Below are 14,171 nucleotides of genomic sequence, written 5' to 3' on the forward strand. Positions count from 1 at the left end.
TGTAAATGACTTAAAAAAGCTGTTCACAGAATTAATTATAGAAACTTCCCAAATAGAGGGGAAGAATTTGACATACAGATAAGTGAGGCATATATAGGACTCCAACTAGCCGTGATAAAAAAAAATCTACACCTAGACATATAATAATCAAGATCCCAGAAACCCAAAAGAAGAACAAAATACTACAAGCAGTAAGAGACAAGAAACAAATTACATGCAAAGGAAAGCCTATCAGAATTACAGCAGACTTTTCAATACAAACCCTTAGGTTAAGGAGAGCCTGGAATGAGATATTTCAAGTACTAAAAGAAAACAACCTCCAACCTAGACTGATGTATCCTGCAAAACTTTCTTTCAAAATAGATGGGGAAAGAAGATATTTCCAGGATAAAGAATTTTCTTTTAAAATGGATGGGGAAATAAGATATTTCCAGGATAAAGAACACCTGAGAAACTTTATGGATACCAAACTGGCACTATAATGAAGTCTAAACAATATCCTAGAAAAAGACAATGAAGGTAACAACACAATGAGGCCCAACAGAGCAAATAAAATAGGCAAGCCAAAAAACTAAAAGGAGAAGGTGAAAAAAAAACCATGATAATAATGTTAGTACATATCGGTTATTAACAACACAATGAGGCCCAAAAGAGCAAATCAAATAAGCAAGCCAAGAAACTAAAAGGAGAAGGTGAAAAAAAAAAGCAAACAAACATGATAATAGTAAATTAGTACATATCAGTTATAACCATCAATATTAACAGCCTCAATTCAACAATCAAGAGAAATAGACCAGCAGAAAGGATTAAGAAGCAAGATCCAATAATATGTTGTATACTGAGGCCCAAAAGAGCAAATCAAATAAGCAAGCCAAGAAACTAAAAGGAGAAGGTGAAAAAAAAAAGCAAACAAACATGATAATAGTAAATTAGTACATATCAGTTATAACCATCAATATTAACAGCCTCAATTCAACAATCAAGAGAAATAGACCAGCAGAAAGGATTAAGAAGCAAGATCCAATAATATGTTGTATACAAGACATGTCTAGTGTAAAAAGAAGCCCATAGACTGTGAAAGGACAGAAAACTTCTTCATGTAACAGGAGCTCACCATCAAGATCCAATAATATGTTGTATACAAGACACATCTAGTGTAAAAAGAAGCCCATAGACTGAAAAAGAAAGGACAGAAAACTTCTTCATGTAACAGGAGCTCCCCCATCAAAAAAAAGCATAAGCAGGGGTAGCAATCTTATTCACAGACAAAGTAAGTTTCAAACTTAAACTGATTGAAAGAGACAAGCTAACTACATCATTGTGAAGGTGAAAATTCAAGAGGAAGAGATAACAAATAATTTATTTTTAATTTATTGAGTATGTCAGAAAGTATACATATATACTTACAGACAAAGTAAGTTTCAAATTTAAACTGATTGAAAGAGACAAAGAAGCTCACTACATCCTTGCGAAGGGAACAATTCAAGAGGAAGAGATAACAAATAAATTTATTTTTAATTTATTGAGTACGTCAGAAAGTATATATGCTTTATTTTTCTCTTTTCTTCTTTTTTTTCCTTTTTCTTTTTCTTCCTCTGATGCTGGGTATTATTGATGCTGGGGATTAAACTCAGCACATTGTTCTGGCTAGGCAGGTGCAGCACTATTGAGCTAAACCTCAGGCTTTACATTTCATATTTTAAAATGTATCAATACATTAATCTTTGTCTCTACATGTTGGTCTACCAAATTGATGAGTTATTTTGGTTATCATTTTCTTCGCTTTTTTATTTGAGAATTTATGAAATCTTTTATGTTGGTCTACCAAATTGATGAGTTATTTTGGTTCTCATTTTCTTTGCTTTTTTATTTGAGACTTTATAAAATCTGTATATATGAGAAGTATGAAAAGTATTAAGGCCCATCTGTCATTTTCCTCTTTGCTGTCTACAAACTTCCTTTTCTGTCACTACAGCTTGTTGGTTGGAAATTTGTTAAAATAAATGTTGTTATGTTATCAATATATCTTTGTACCTATTTTCTACTGGCGATGCATATTAATTTTTAAGTAAATTTTATTATAACTATACTTAATCATGAATATCAGTTAGTATCTGATACATATTGAAAATTCTCCAACTCCTTCAAAGATGCTATTTGTTTTTTCTCAAATTATACAAATTACCAACATTCCACACTTCGCTGCACTGTTTTATTATATCCAAGTATATATTGTAGTATAGAAAATATGCATTTTGTATATATGTGGGGGTATGTTTTTACTCATATGTATGCACTATTAAATGAGAAACATGGGCATGAATGTGATAGGATTGTGCACATTTGGCATATTGATAGTTTCTCTGGCAACCTTATGATTTCTTTAAATTACATGCTTGACTTAATTCATAGTCATTTGGGAAGAATATCACATATCTATTGGTGTTAAATTCTATCATTATGCTTATAAAATATAATAAAATTAACTATGGGATATAATGAAATAGAAACAGAAAAATCTGATCTTAAAAATGTGATTTTTTTAGTTGCTTTTGGATTTCAAATATAAAGCATATTTTTTTCTGTGGGAAGTTTTGTTAGAAAATGTAAGTGGTACAATCAACAAGTATATGATATTTATCAATTAATTAAACCAAGGGGTTTATAAATCATAAAATTTTGAGGACAGTTTCTCAACTATAATATGCAACTTTGTTTTATTTATAATTACATTATTTCAAAAATATTATAAGAAAATGACAAAGAACATAATGTTTGAAGATCACATCAAACTAATGTATTTTGATTAATTTGTGTTAATAAATTCTTGTTTATTTCATATCCTTTTTTGCTGTCATATATATGTATATTTGAAATTTTTATTTAGTATCTTCATTTCTTGTAATCATGTATCTTTCCAATCTTTAATTAAAAAAAAAAAGAACACAATGTGACTGGCCAGGATTTTGTTCAGTGGTTCGGCTGCCTCCCTCACTAAGCAAAAGGGCCTAAATTTGATTCCCGGTACCGGAAAAAAAAAAAAAAAGTAAAATAACACAATGTGAATTAGTAACTACAACCCAAACTATGTTGTAATAAGTGGAACAATGAGGTTTTAAAGATATTATATAAGCTTTATTTAGCTTTTAAGTTTTACAAATATTATAAATTTAAGCTATTTGTGCATTAAGTAACAATGTGTAATGAATAATAATATTACTACTAATAATTCAAATAGTGCTATATACAAGTTACTCTACCTGCTCCACATATATTAATTCATTTACTTTATACAGTATATCATAATGTAGTTCCTACTATTTTCTCCATATTAAAGTCAAGGAAACTACTGAACAAGGAGTTTGGTAATTTTTTAGCCACACAGCACATGTATGAGGTGTGATCACAATGTACAGTGCATATTTCCATAAAAAAGTAATGATAAAAGATACATTGCCATTTTCCCTCAAAATCCTCCCTCTCCCTTCAAAAAAACTTGTCCTGTCCTTCTTGCCACTGTCTGAAACAGCTCTGGGAGACTTTCCTGACTGTCTTTATCAAATACTGTTGCTGCTGCCATCCAGGGGAAAGGCAGGCTCAGAAACACAACAATGAATGTAACTGTACTGTATACCGAAAATGTACCAATAAACTCAATGAGGAAAAAGAAAAAAAGAAACTCTTGATGGAGTGTCCTCAAGCACTTTAATCACCATATCTGGCACCACATGACTTTTAACTATTTCACCAAAATTTTTAAAAACATGAAATACTAAGGTTTTTAACTAGTTCAGGATACAGAGGCAACCATAACAGCACAACTGAAGACACTGAAGAAGGGGAGTGTCTACAATTCTTGAGAAAGTGGCAAGATTGATGGAATGGGTGCTCAAAGCGAAGGACATTATTTTGAGGGGGGTTAATGGAACTGTGCTTTTTAATATAATACATTTCATAAATTTAAATATTCATTATATTTTTATCAAGCTTCAACACAGGGAGGGAATTCAAAGTTCAGGGTCACATTCCAAAGGCCATTACTTCACAACTATACCTTGCTTTTTCTTCCTTTTCATAATTTAGTACATATCATATAGTACAATATTTTATTACTAATGTGAGTATAGGGCTAATTAAATGAATATTCTTAATCTGCTCATTTAAAATGTATAATTACTCCTCTACATTTTTATTGTCATTATTTGTATAAAATTGATGACCCAGGTGATCTAATGCAATATATTTCAATGTTTAAGTACACAGGACTGTGATCTAGGCTTTCTAAGCACAAAATGTCCACCAAACACACATTTCAAGAAAAGAAAAATAGTACAATGTTTTGTCAACTGATGGTGTTATTCTCATATGCGTGATACTAGAAGAAAAACCGCTACACTGTTTGCCGTTGGAGAAGAAATTGAAAATGCATATGTGGCAAGATCAATGACCAAGGTGACACAAGCAACAGTTTGCTGTTCATAAATGCCTGCCTCTAATGGCCACCACTCTGAGCACCTCCTGTAATTGTAGAGGCCAAGGTAATTGTGTTAATCTTATGATGTGTCAATACATTTAATATTGAAATATTTACACAAGTTTTTCTTTTCTGGAAATATGTACACATTTTTTGGCAGACTCTGCCAAACTGCTCTACTTAACTAAATCTGTGATATTAGATATATTTCTCTGTTTACATACCAATTGGGGGAAAGGACTTTAACTTTTACTCAAACTGGCAGAGAGAGCTGCTGGAGTAATGGATTTTAAGGACCCACCTGATGTGGCATGTGCATTGATAGAATTGTCCTGTAGCATTTTAAGTGTTACGTAGTAAAAATGTTAAAAATAATAATATGATGAAATAGTGCTCATTTTTTATGAACATAAGACAGAAAATAAACCAGTCACTTAGCTTGCAGTCATTCTCCAGGGCAATAAAATGAAAAGTTAATAAAAATATATCTTAGAAAAGAAAAACTTTCATTCTTGCCAAAATATATTATTTTTATTTTGAAAATCTAAATAATTACAGTATTAAATAAAGGGTTTTACAAGAGTGGTAGGTACAAGGTGAAAATATGAAAATAAACTGACCAGTAATGGTGTATAAACAATGTAAAAATTAATTACTTATGAATAGATGCCATGCCAATTATTGATACGCCTACAACAAAAAATGTAAAACATAGCTAAAAGAAAACAAAAATAAATAGAAGAATATACCTTCTCCATTGGGACAGTGTATCTAGAGATCTATTTGAATGAACAGAGTCACATGATTGGGTGGAATATTGTCTGAAATCTCTACTGTGGGCGCTGTGGTCTGGAAACTAAGGCAGGAATTTGTATTACAATATGGAGAATTTCTTCTTCACAGGAAAAGCTTAGGTGTTCCTTTATGGTCTTTCAACTCATTGGTCAGGCCTAAAGAAAAATGTTAAAGGTAGTCTCTTTTATTAAAAGAGTCCGATTGTATTTGTTATATCTTCAATGTACCTCAAAAGGAATGCCTAGGTTTGACTAAATTGCTGGAACTGTAGCCTAAGCCAAACTGACACATAAAAGTAACCATCACAGCACAGAAACCCATAAAGGTAGTATTATTCCTATGTCTACGTGAGAAAAATGAGAATTATTGATCATATATAAGATGTATAGTTTTCCTTATTTGTGGTTGAACAAAGATTTTCCCTCAGATCTAGTGGTCTCATAAATTCAAAATCTTAACTGGTATATTATGAAATGAAGAAGAGAAACATATTTTTAAAACTAAAATTCAAACAGATGAGTTTGTCTTACTTTTCCAATATGTGTGAGGTTGAGAACAAAGAATCGGACATATTAAAAATCTCAGTTTAGAAAGCTTAGTCTTCTGGCCATAAAGCAGGTACAAGAGATGACTGTTTGAAAATGTAAACACGGTCTTCAAATAATTCTATATTCAGTGATCCTTTATTTCTTGGAGTGCACTGAAACCACTGGTTTAGCACTATCAAGATGATATCCTTAAAGTATTAAATATAAATCTTTACCTAAATTTTCTTTGATAGATGCTTAACATTCAGTGCTAATGGCATTTAAACTGTTAAATGTCAAGCAATTTGTAGACATAAAGAGATGACAAAAAGATATTTTACTTTTTTAGTGAAAAGGTTTAAAGGGCATATTTTTCTTATTCAATTCACAAAGTAAATAGCACCTAATTCTTTTTAGTTTTCAAATAAAATGTTGCATTATCACATCGGAGGTGATCAGGTCACTTAGTACATGCCTCTTCAAAATGCTTTATTCTTACCACCAAAGAAGATACTCACAAAAATTAGTGCTTGTCAATTTCATTTTTATTCAAGCTGGTTAAATTATAAGTGCTCCATTTAAAAAGCCTACAATACAAACTATATTTTTTTTCTTTATCAGTCTTACAGATACATGTTATTTCAATTATGCATTTTTTTCTTGAATTTTCTGGCAATCTCTACCAAACATGATTTCAAAATTGAAAGCAAAACTAAAATTTTAATTATTTGAAATTCTTTAAATGGCAGTGGATATCACTTAAATTTTGTATTACTTGATAAGTTGCTTAAATTTTGAGATAATATTATGAAACATAGCTTAGTTCAATAATTATCTGTGATGTTGGGGAAGCAAAATCTTAAAATCATTTCAGAAGATATTAAAATTTTTTTCTATGCCATAGATGATTAAAGAAAAATATGAAATTTATTTGCAGACAGTCAAAAATTTATATTTTGAAGATTTATTAAGTACCTGCTACTTTTTCCTTTCCTAAATGTATCTTTTACATCTGAGGAAAGGAAGGGAAATCATAAAGAAAAATAGGCAAGTTATGCCATACAAATTATGTCATGAAAGGTAATTTAATAATAAAGAGATTAGATAAAAAATTAAAATCCCTAAACTTAATAGTGGGTAAAATGGAAAATATATAGTAAAACCCGCACAAAGAGTATCAAATGTACATATCATGTATAAAGAAACATAAACTATAGTAATTCAAATGTGACCAATTAAAAAAGAAGTCAAAGAATGAGAAATTAGAGTCATTCATGTGAAAATGATAACATATTGAGGATATACTCCTAATAAATAAGTCACATATGCCTAAATACTGGATAGTTTCTCTGGTGTAAAAAACTACAATGGTACATAAAATCCCAATGATATAATTGACAATATGAAATAGGAAGAAAAGGGCTAAAGGTGTAGGGAAATGGGAAGGGTAGGGGAAAGGTAATAAGGGAAAAAGGAAAAAAATGAAAACATGGAAACAAAATTTTTGTGAATGGGGACGAGAGGAGGGGGTGAAGGGCAGGCAGGGATAATGGGAAAAATGAGAACCAAGACCACCTGTCATGTAAAGGTACAAGATCCCAATGATGAATGTAGCTAAAATGTATATATACCTAAAATGTACCAATAAACTCAATGAGAAAATAGAAGTCAATGTTGAAAGAGAAATTAAAACAAATAATATTTACAAAAATGCATCGTAATATTAAAGGCTTAAATATGGCTTTAACACATCACACAAATCTAATCAGGAGCTAGCATCTATTTATTTACCATTAAATAATTATTTAATTCAGCCACTCTCAAATGCCACCAAGATTTTATTTAAATACATAGAAACTGTCACAGTAGTGACTTCATGTTTTCAGTATTTCAAACTACTTGACTGGGATATTTTTATAAATTGTAACTTCAATTTCAATTTTTTTAAATTCTAAAATACTACGTACTAGAGTGCTAACTGAGCAAGATGCCATGATTGAGAATAAATAGATGTTTTCACATGACCTACTTTTTCTTTAGAATTAATTTTTCACCAGCTTTCATCATTTTTAAAGGAGTAGATTTTTTTGAAACATCAAATGTAAGTCCAGTGAGCCCTTTAAAGCTCAAAAAGCGGCTGTCTTTGAGTGGACAGCTTACTGTTTGAGAAGGAAGTGTACAGATTTCCTATACTTTAAAGTTGTTAAATTCCCTTACTTCATTTAAATAGTTTTCTGTAGGCAGGAGGATAGAGAAGTATATTACTTGGAGAAGGAAATATAATGACATTTCTTATGCCTAAAAAGTTAAAAATATAAAATACATAAGAGCAAGAGAGGGACAGCTGGGGAAATGGGAAGAGATTTTGCTCTTCATTGTAAACAGAAGACCATTTGACCATTTGATACACTGGAATTTCTTCATAGCAGATTTAAATGTATTTTGAGAGGCTTAAAACACACAATAAACTAGGAGAAAGCATTTCCACCTTTAGCATAAATTTATATACATATACATAATATAAATACATGTATATATTTTCTACTATTTGGTTCTTATGTATTTCTGATAATTACAGTAGAGTGTAAGTAAAAGAATGTGTGCATTTGATTTAGATAGATAGGTTTTGAATTTTCACTCTATCCAACATATTGAATCGTGTGATCTTGGGAAATCCTTGAGTCTCATGCCAAGATTCACAGTAGAAATTCTATAAACATATTTATGGAACTCCCACAAGGCCTGAACTGAATACTATTTTAGGTTGAGTGAGAAAAATAGGAGGTAAAAGTACCAGGACAGGAGAGGCTCAGTATATCGTTAGTAACATTTCCTCTCTGTTTATACATTCTCTAAATTGTCAGCATAAGAGGTCTACAGGCTCACAGACTTTTAGTATTGTGAGGGTTACTTTCTGTGTTAGGACTGGCTTTTTTTCTTATTCATTGAAAATCTTTGCAGAAGCTCATATCTCCTAATGTTTGAGACAATTGCCTTTCTTGCCCAATTATTTATTTATTGGTACTGAAAAATGTGCCCTTCTATCTATCGATGAACTCTGTATTTCTCTTATCAAATACTGGCTTTTTATTAACAAAACTGAAGGTTGTATGTATTATAATTATTTTAAATAATTTTAATCTCTAAAGATTAGTACATGCTTATTAATCCCTTAAGTACTGTATGAATGTCAAATCATTTCATGGTGATTTTCTACAGACTCTTTAGGTGTATACATTGAGGGCCTATATCATGCCCACCATTGTACTTACTATACTGTTAAGTACCAGTGGCATAGGAAAAGTATATCTGTTTCAGATACAGATACAGTTATACAGACAGTTAGATATAAGTATGTCTGTATAAATATATATGTGTGTGTGTGTGTGTGTGTGTGTGTGTGTATGTATACACTTTGATTCTGTGAATTAAACAATCTGTGACATGTATAAGTTTAAAATTCATTTATTTCATATACAGATTATTAACGATTCAATGCTAAAGCATATCCAGAGAATATAGCTGGCTGGATAACAGTAGAGGTTGAAAAGAGAAAGGTCTATGGCAAAGTGACATTTGAACAAAGATCTTAAGAGCATTTTAGGTGTTTTGTGTTGCTATAAGACGCTGAGAGTAAAATGATATGCAACAATGAAAGATTAGATAAAATAATATGCAGAATGGGGATAGTTATTTCTTGAAAATTATGAATAGCTTCGGAAATACTTGTTTGGCGATACTGAATACATTTGAGAGAATATGTATCCTTTTTTCTTAATCTACATGAAATAAAAATATAACATTAATTGTTATAAAGTGCTATAAACCTTAGAGATGAGATTTTCTATTGGTCTATCAATTGAAGTAAGGCAGAGTCTTTTAAACATCAGTTAAAGTGGCTTCAGAGTAATCACTAGTTTTATGTCATAATTTTTTATAAATATAAAAATAGTTAAGGCAGCGAAACTTATTTTTTTATACCTAAAAAGACAGACTTAACATCACTAACTTCAGAAGAAATAAGAAATTCCATTCTTATTAACTTTTTAGAAATCAGTGCTTATTTCAATTCTAGAGAATAAAAACAGAGTATCCAACTATTTATTTAATCAGCAAAAGATAAGAAATTAGCATACAAAACCCATAATTTTAGATGCCTTAATTCATTTTATCTGCCTACTTATTAAAGTTAGAATATATTTGAAGTGAAGTAATACTTAAACTCAAGAGAAATTTTATAATCTAGTTTTAGCTAAAATGTTTCTTTTTTTTTTAAATCTCAGATTGACTATTCTAAAAATGGTACACCTAGAACAGCCAACAAAAGTTCTATAAGTTAAAGTAGCCAACTAAATTGTAATTATGTGAATCTCATATTTCTTCTGCACGGGTGGTTTGGCAATTCTGAGGCTGTTGCTATCTCTATCAGACTGATTATTGACTCAGTGAAAAATCACTGTAGTCCAGGAGGCCTCTTTAATTTTCACTATTACAGCAAGAAGATTGGACTGAAATTCTATGTACTTCTGGTTCTCAGAAAAATATCAATTAAATATTTTGGGCATTAACTCTTTCCATCACTTGTTCCAATTACATTATATTTACTTTTTGTTTGTGTGAAGGATTTAATGTCAAATAAGTATCTTATGAATTTGGAAAACACTAAACTCAAATGTGAGATAGAATATAGTGACGTTAATTTCTCTTTTTCTCTCCTCTGTCTTTAACCAGTTGATGATGTTGACTCTATAACTTTATAGAGTGCTTCTTTGATGCACCATGTTGCTCCTGGAAGCTAGAAATTATATCACTACATTTAGAATGTTTACAGTGGAAATGCATTTTTATGCAAATTCTTCTCAGCAACAAAACATGAACATAATCAGATTCTAAAATAAATCTTGTCAAAATGAATGGCTGGGATTTTTTCTCAGTCTTTTGTAGCAAAGGTAAATATATTGAATTATATTTGTTGCTCAAACTGAAAAAGAATCATGTAAAACCCATATTAATCAAGGATAAGATACGATAGGAGAGCAATGCCTACACAATAATAGTAATTATAATACCAGCAATTCTTCTGTGTGTATGTGTGTTTGTGAAAAAATCCAGAAAATTTTCTATTCTCCTACATATATGATCTTCTTTTACTCTCACAGTCTGTTAATTAAATAAATACATTTCATTATTTCATTTTGATGTTTGAGGAAAACAACACAAAAAGTAGTAAGGTAACTTTCCCATGTTCTCATATTTAATAATTACCTGAGCTATTGACTGCCATTTCTACCCACACCAAGGAATTACATGATTAATTACAATAGCACAGCAAAAATACAAGATATTGAGTAAATTCTTTGAAGTCCCAAGGACTCTCCATGCCCCTCCATGTTTCAACCTGTACTGAAAACAAGCTTATTTCTATATTTGGAAACTTTATTACCTAAACTTTATAGAAATTTTTAGATCAGTTGTACTCATTTTGGTTATAATAAATTATTTTTCTCTATAACTATTAACTGGCCAACAAAAAAATTATATAAAATATCACTGATCATTTCAAAGTATTTTTAAATCACATCCCAGCTTTCCTCCATGTTTTAAAGGAAAGCTTGTATGAAATTGCCATTATCTAAACTTGTGTATCTTTTTTGTAAAGATTTATTAATGATCTTAGAAAAGTTTAAACAGGGAATGAAACAATTCTTAAGATGGGAAAGTTTCTCCTTGTACCTTTGCTCATTTGATGAATCCATTATTATAATATTAAAGAATTCTTACAAATATTCTTGTCTTCTAGATATTCAGCTAAAGATATTTATTACAAGCATTATCACAGGGCGGGGGATTTAGCTCAGTGGTTCTGTCGCCTGCCTTGCAAATTCAAGGGCCAGAGTTCAATCCCTGGTATCCCACAAAAAAATAAAATAAAATAAAATAAAATAAAAGAATTATCAGAATTTTAGGTAACAATGTTTTCATACTTACCAAACATTATTTGTTTTAATATTTTATGTTCATTTATTCTATTTATGTCATTTATTAAAATAAATATTATCTTGAATTTCTATAAATATTAATTCTAGTAAAATCAATTTACATCTTTATTAGGAATTTCAAATATAAATTTTAATTTTTATTGGTCTAGATGTGTGTCTGATTTTTAATGAAGATATAATATAGTGAAAGAACATTATCTGTATCTTTTAAGAGGTAAGGCTATCTGTACTTTGAGAAACTAATATATTGTTTTATAATTTATATATAAGGACAATAAATATCACTGTTTTCAATTTTCTCATCAACTGTAAATAAACTAGTGAAGATTAGGTTAGAGATAACAAAAAAAATCCTAAAATCTACTACTACAAGATAGTCTTTATTTAATGTTTTCTAGTTATGTTAGACAGCTTTCCATGTAAAAACATCTGAAGTAATTAACGTATTGTGAACGTTAGTTTTGGCTTAGATTTGAAGTTTCCCTTCTGAGGTCAGGCATACCGACTGTTACGGGACTTGTGGGAATCTGTGAGGATGGGTTGGAGGAGCAAACTACTCCCTTCCTACACAGAAATAAGGAGGAGAGGAAGGAGCAAAGACCGAGGCCCCACGGTCTCCTGTGAAGGCACTTGCCAAATGACCGAGGACACCCTGTTGGACTCTGTCTCCTAAAAGATTCTACCACCTCTTGAACAACAGCACCACCCTTGGAACCAAAATTTCAACACATGAACTTTTGGGGATGTTCTACACCCAAATACAGCACTAGTAAATCCTCTCATCTAATATCCACGGAAAGAAGAAAATTGTTTATTTTCCAATATAACACTATTCCATTGAAGAGATATTAAGGAAATATACTCTATATGAGAAAATAAAGTATAGAACTTTTTTCCCTGTATTTAGGTGTCTATAAATGGAAGTTTTTAAAAATAAGCATCGGTACCAGTGTGGCGGGGATGGCGAGATGAAAGGCGCAAAAGGCTAAGGAATGGGTAGATCTCACGCCGTCGATAATGAATCTCCAAGTTTATTTTATCATGGATCACACAGTCATTCAGAGACACAGTGTCCTAAATAGTCACGAATCACTTCTGTTTCTTTAGAAAATTTGGTAACAAGCTGTCCCTGTTGGTGTCAGGATCAGCATCTTCCCAAGGACCTTTTCACCAGATATTCATTAAATACAACCTGAGTTATCTTCAATTAAAGCTTGAATCATTTTGAGCCTGCTCATATCACAACCTCTATAATATTTAAAATGCAAAGTATATGGAAATATTAAGGCCACATAATTAATCTATGGCCTATTGTATTAAATTTACTTTTGCAATAACTAGATTAAGTATTCTGTGATACTGTTTACCTGAGTCCAGCAACAGTGCATGGATGCAAGCAAGTGAATAAAACAGTGGATTGGAGAAAAAATAACAAACCACATCACTAGTACTAGTCTCAGTATGGGTAATTTTGAAAGTGAAGTGAAAGTCACTCAAATTTCAATTATCAGTACTTTTTTTTTTCATTGAGTTTATTGGTACTTTTTAGGTATATAGTACTGTTACATTCATCTTTGGGATCTTGTGCCTTTACATGACAGATATTGATTCTCATTCAGTTACCAGTACTTTTATAAACATTTGCTTTGCTTCATTCTGACATAAAATTAATTGTAATTTCATTTTCAGCACTATGAATGGAAGATATTATGTAAGTAAAATATGTCCAATGCAAAAAGACAAATATTACATATTCTTTTCTGTACATGTGTTGTCAATCAGAATATCTAATAGTGACTACTAGAGGTTGGGAACAGTGCGGGAAGTGGAGAAGTGGAAGGTTAAGTTAGATGACTGGTTTCCAAATAGTCTTAGGGAGAAATAATAAGTTCTAGTGATTTTAAAAAAATGATGGGATCATCATTCAAAATAAATTAGTATAAGGACCAGGGATTTGGCTCAGTGGTTCTGCCACCTGCCTCACAAGCACAGGGGCCCAAGAGTTCAATCCTGGACACTAAAAAAAAAATAAAAATAAAAATAAATTAGTATATATTTCATAAAGAACTGGAAGAGAGCAGCTTGAATTCTTTGAAAACAAAGTAATGAAAAGGGATAGAAATGTGGAAATACTAATGAGCTTGATTTGATCAGTTCATTAAATATAATTATATAGTTAGTTAATATGCAATTAACATATTAGTTATAATTATATAAATATAGTATATAATATAATTGTTGGGCCTATAATATATATAATTATATAAATAAATTATATGTCACACATATGTTTCATTTCATAAATACATTACATAAAATATAGAAATAATACACAAGATCTATAATACATTGTACAAGTATATTATATAAATGTCT

The sequence above is a fragment of the Fukomys damarensis genome, unplaced genomic scaffold (genome assembly GCF_012274545.1).
Source record: "Fukomys damarensis isolate Sample0158 unplaced genomic scaffold, DMR_v1.0_HiC HiC_scaffold_15, whole genome shotgun sequence".
NCBI classification, from domain to species: Eukaryota; Metazoa; Chordata; class Mammalia; order Rodentia; family Bathyergidae; genus Fukomys; species Fukomys damarensis.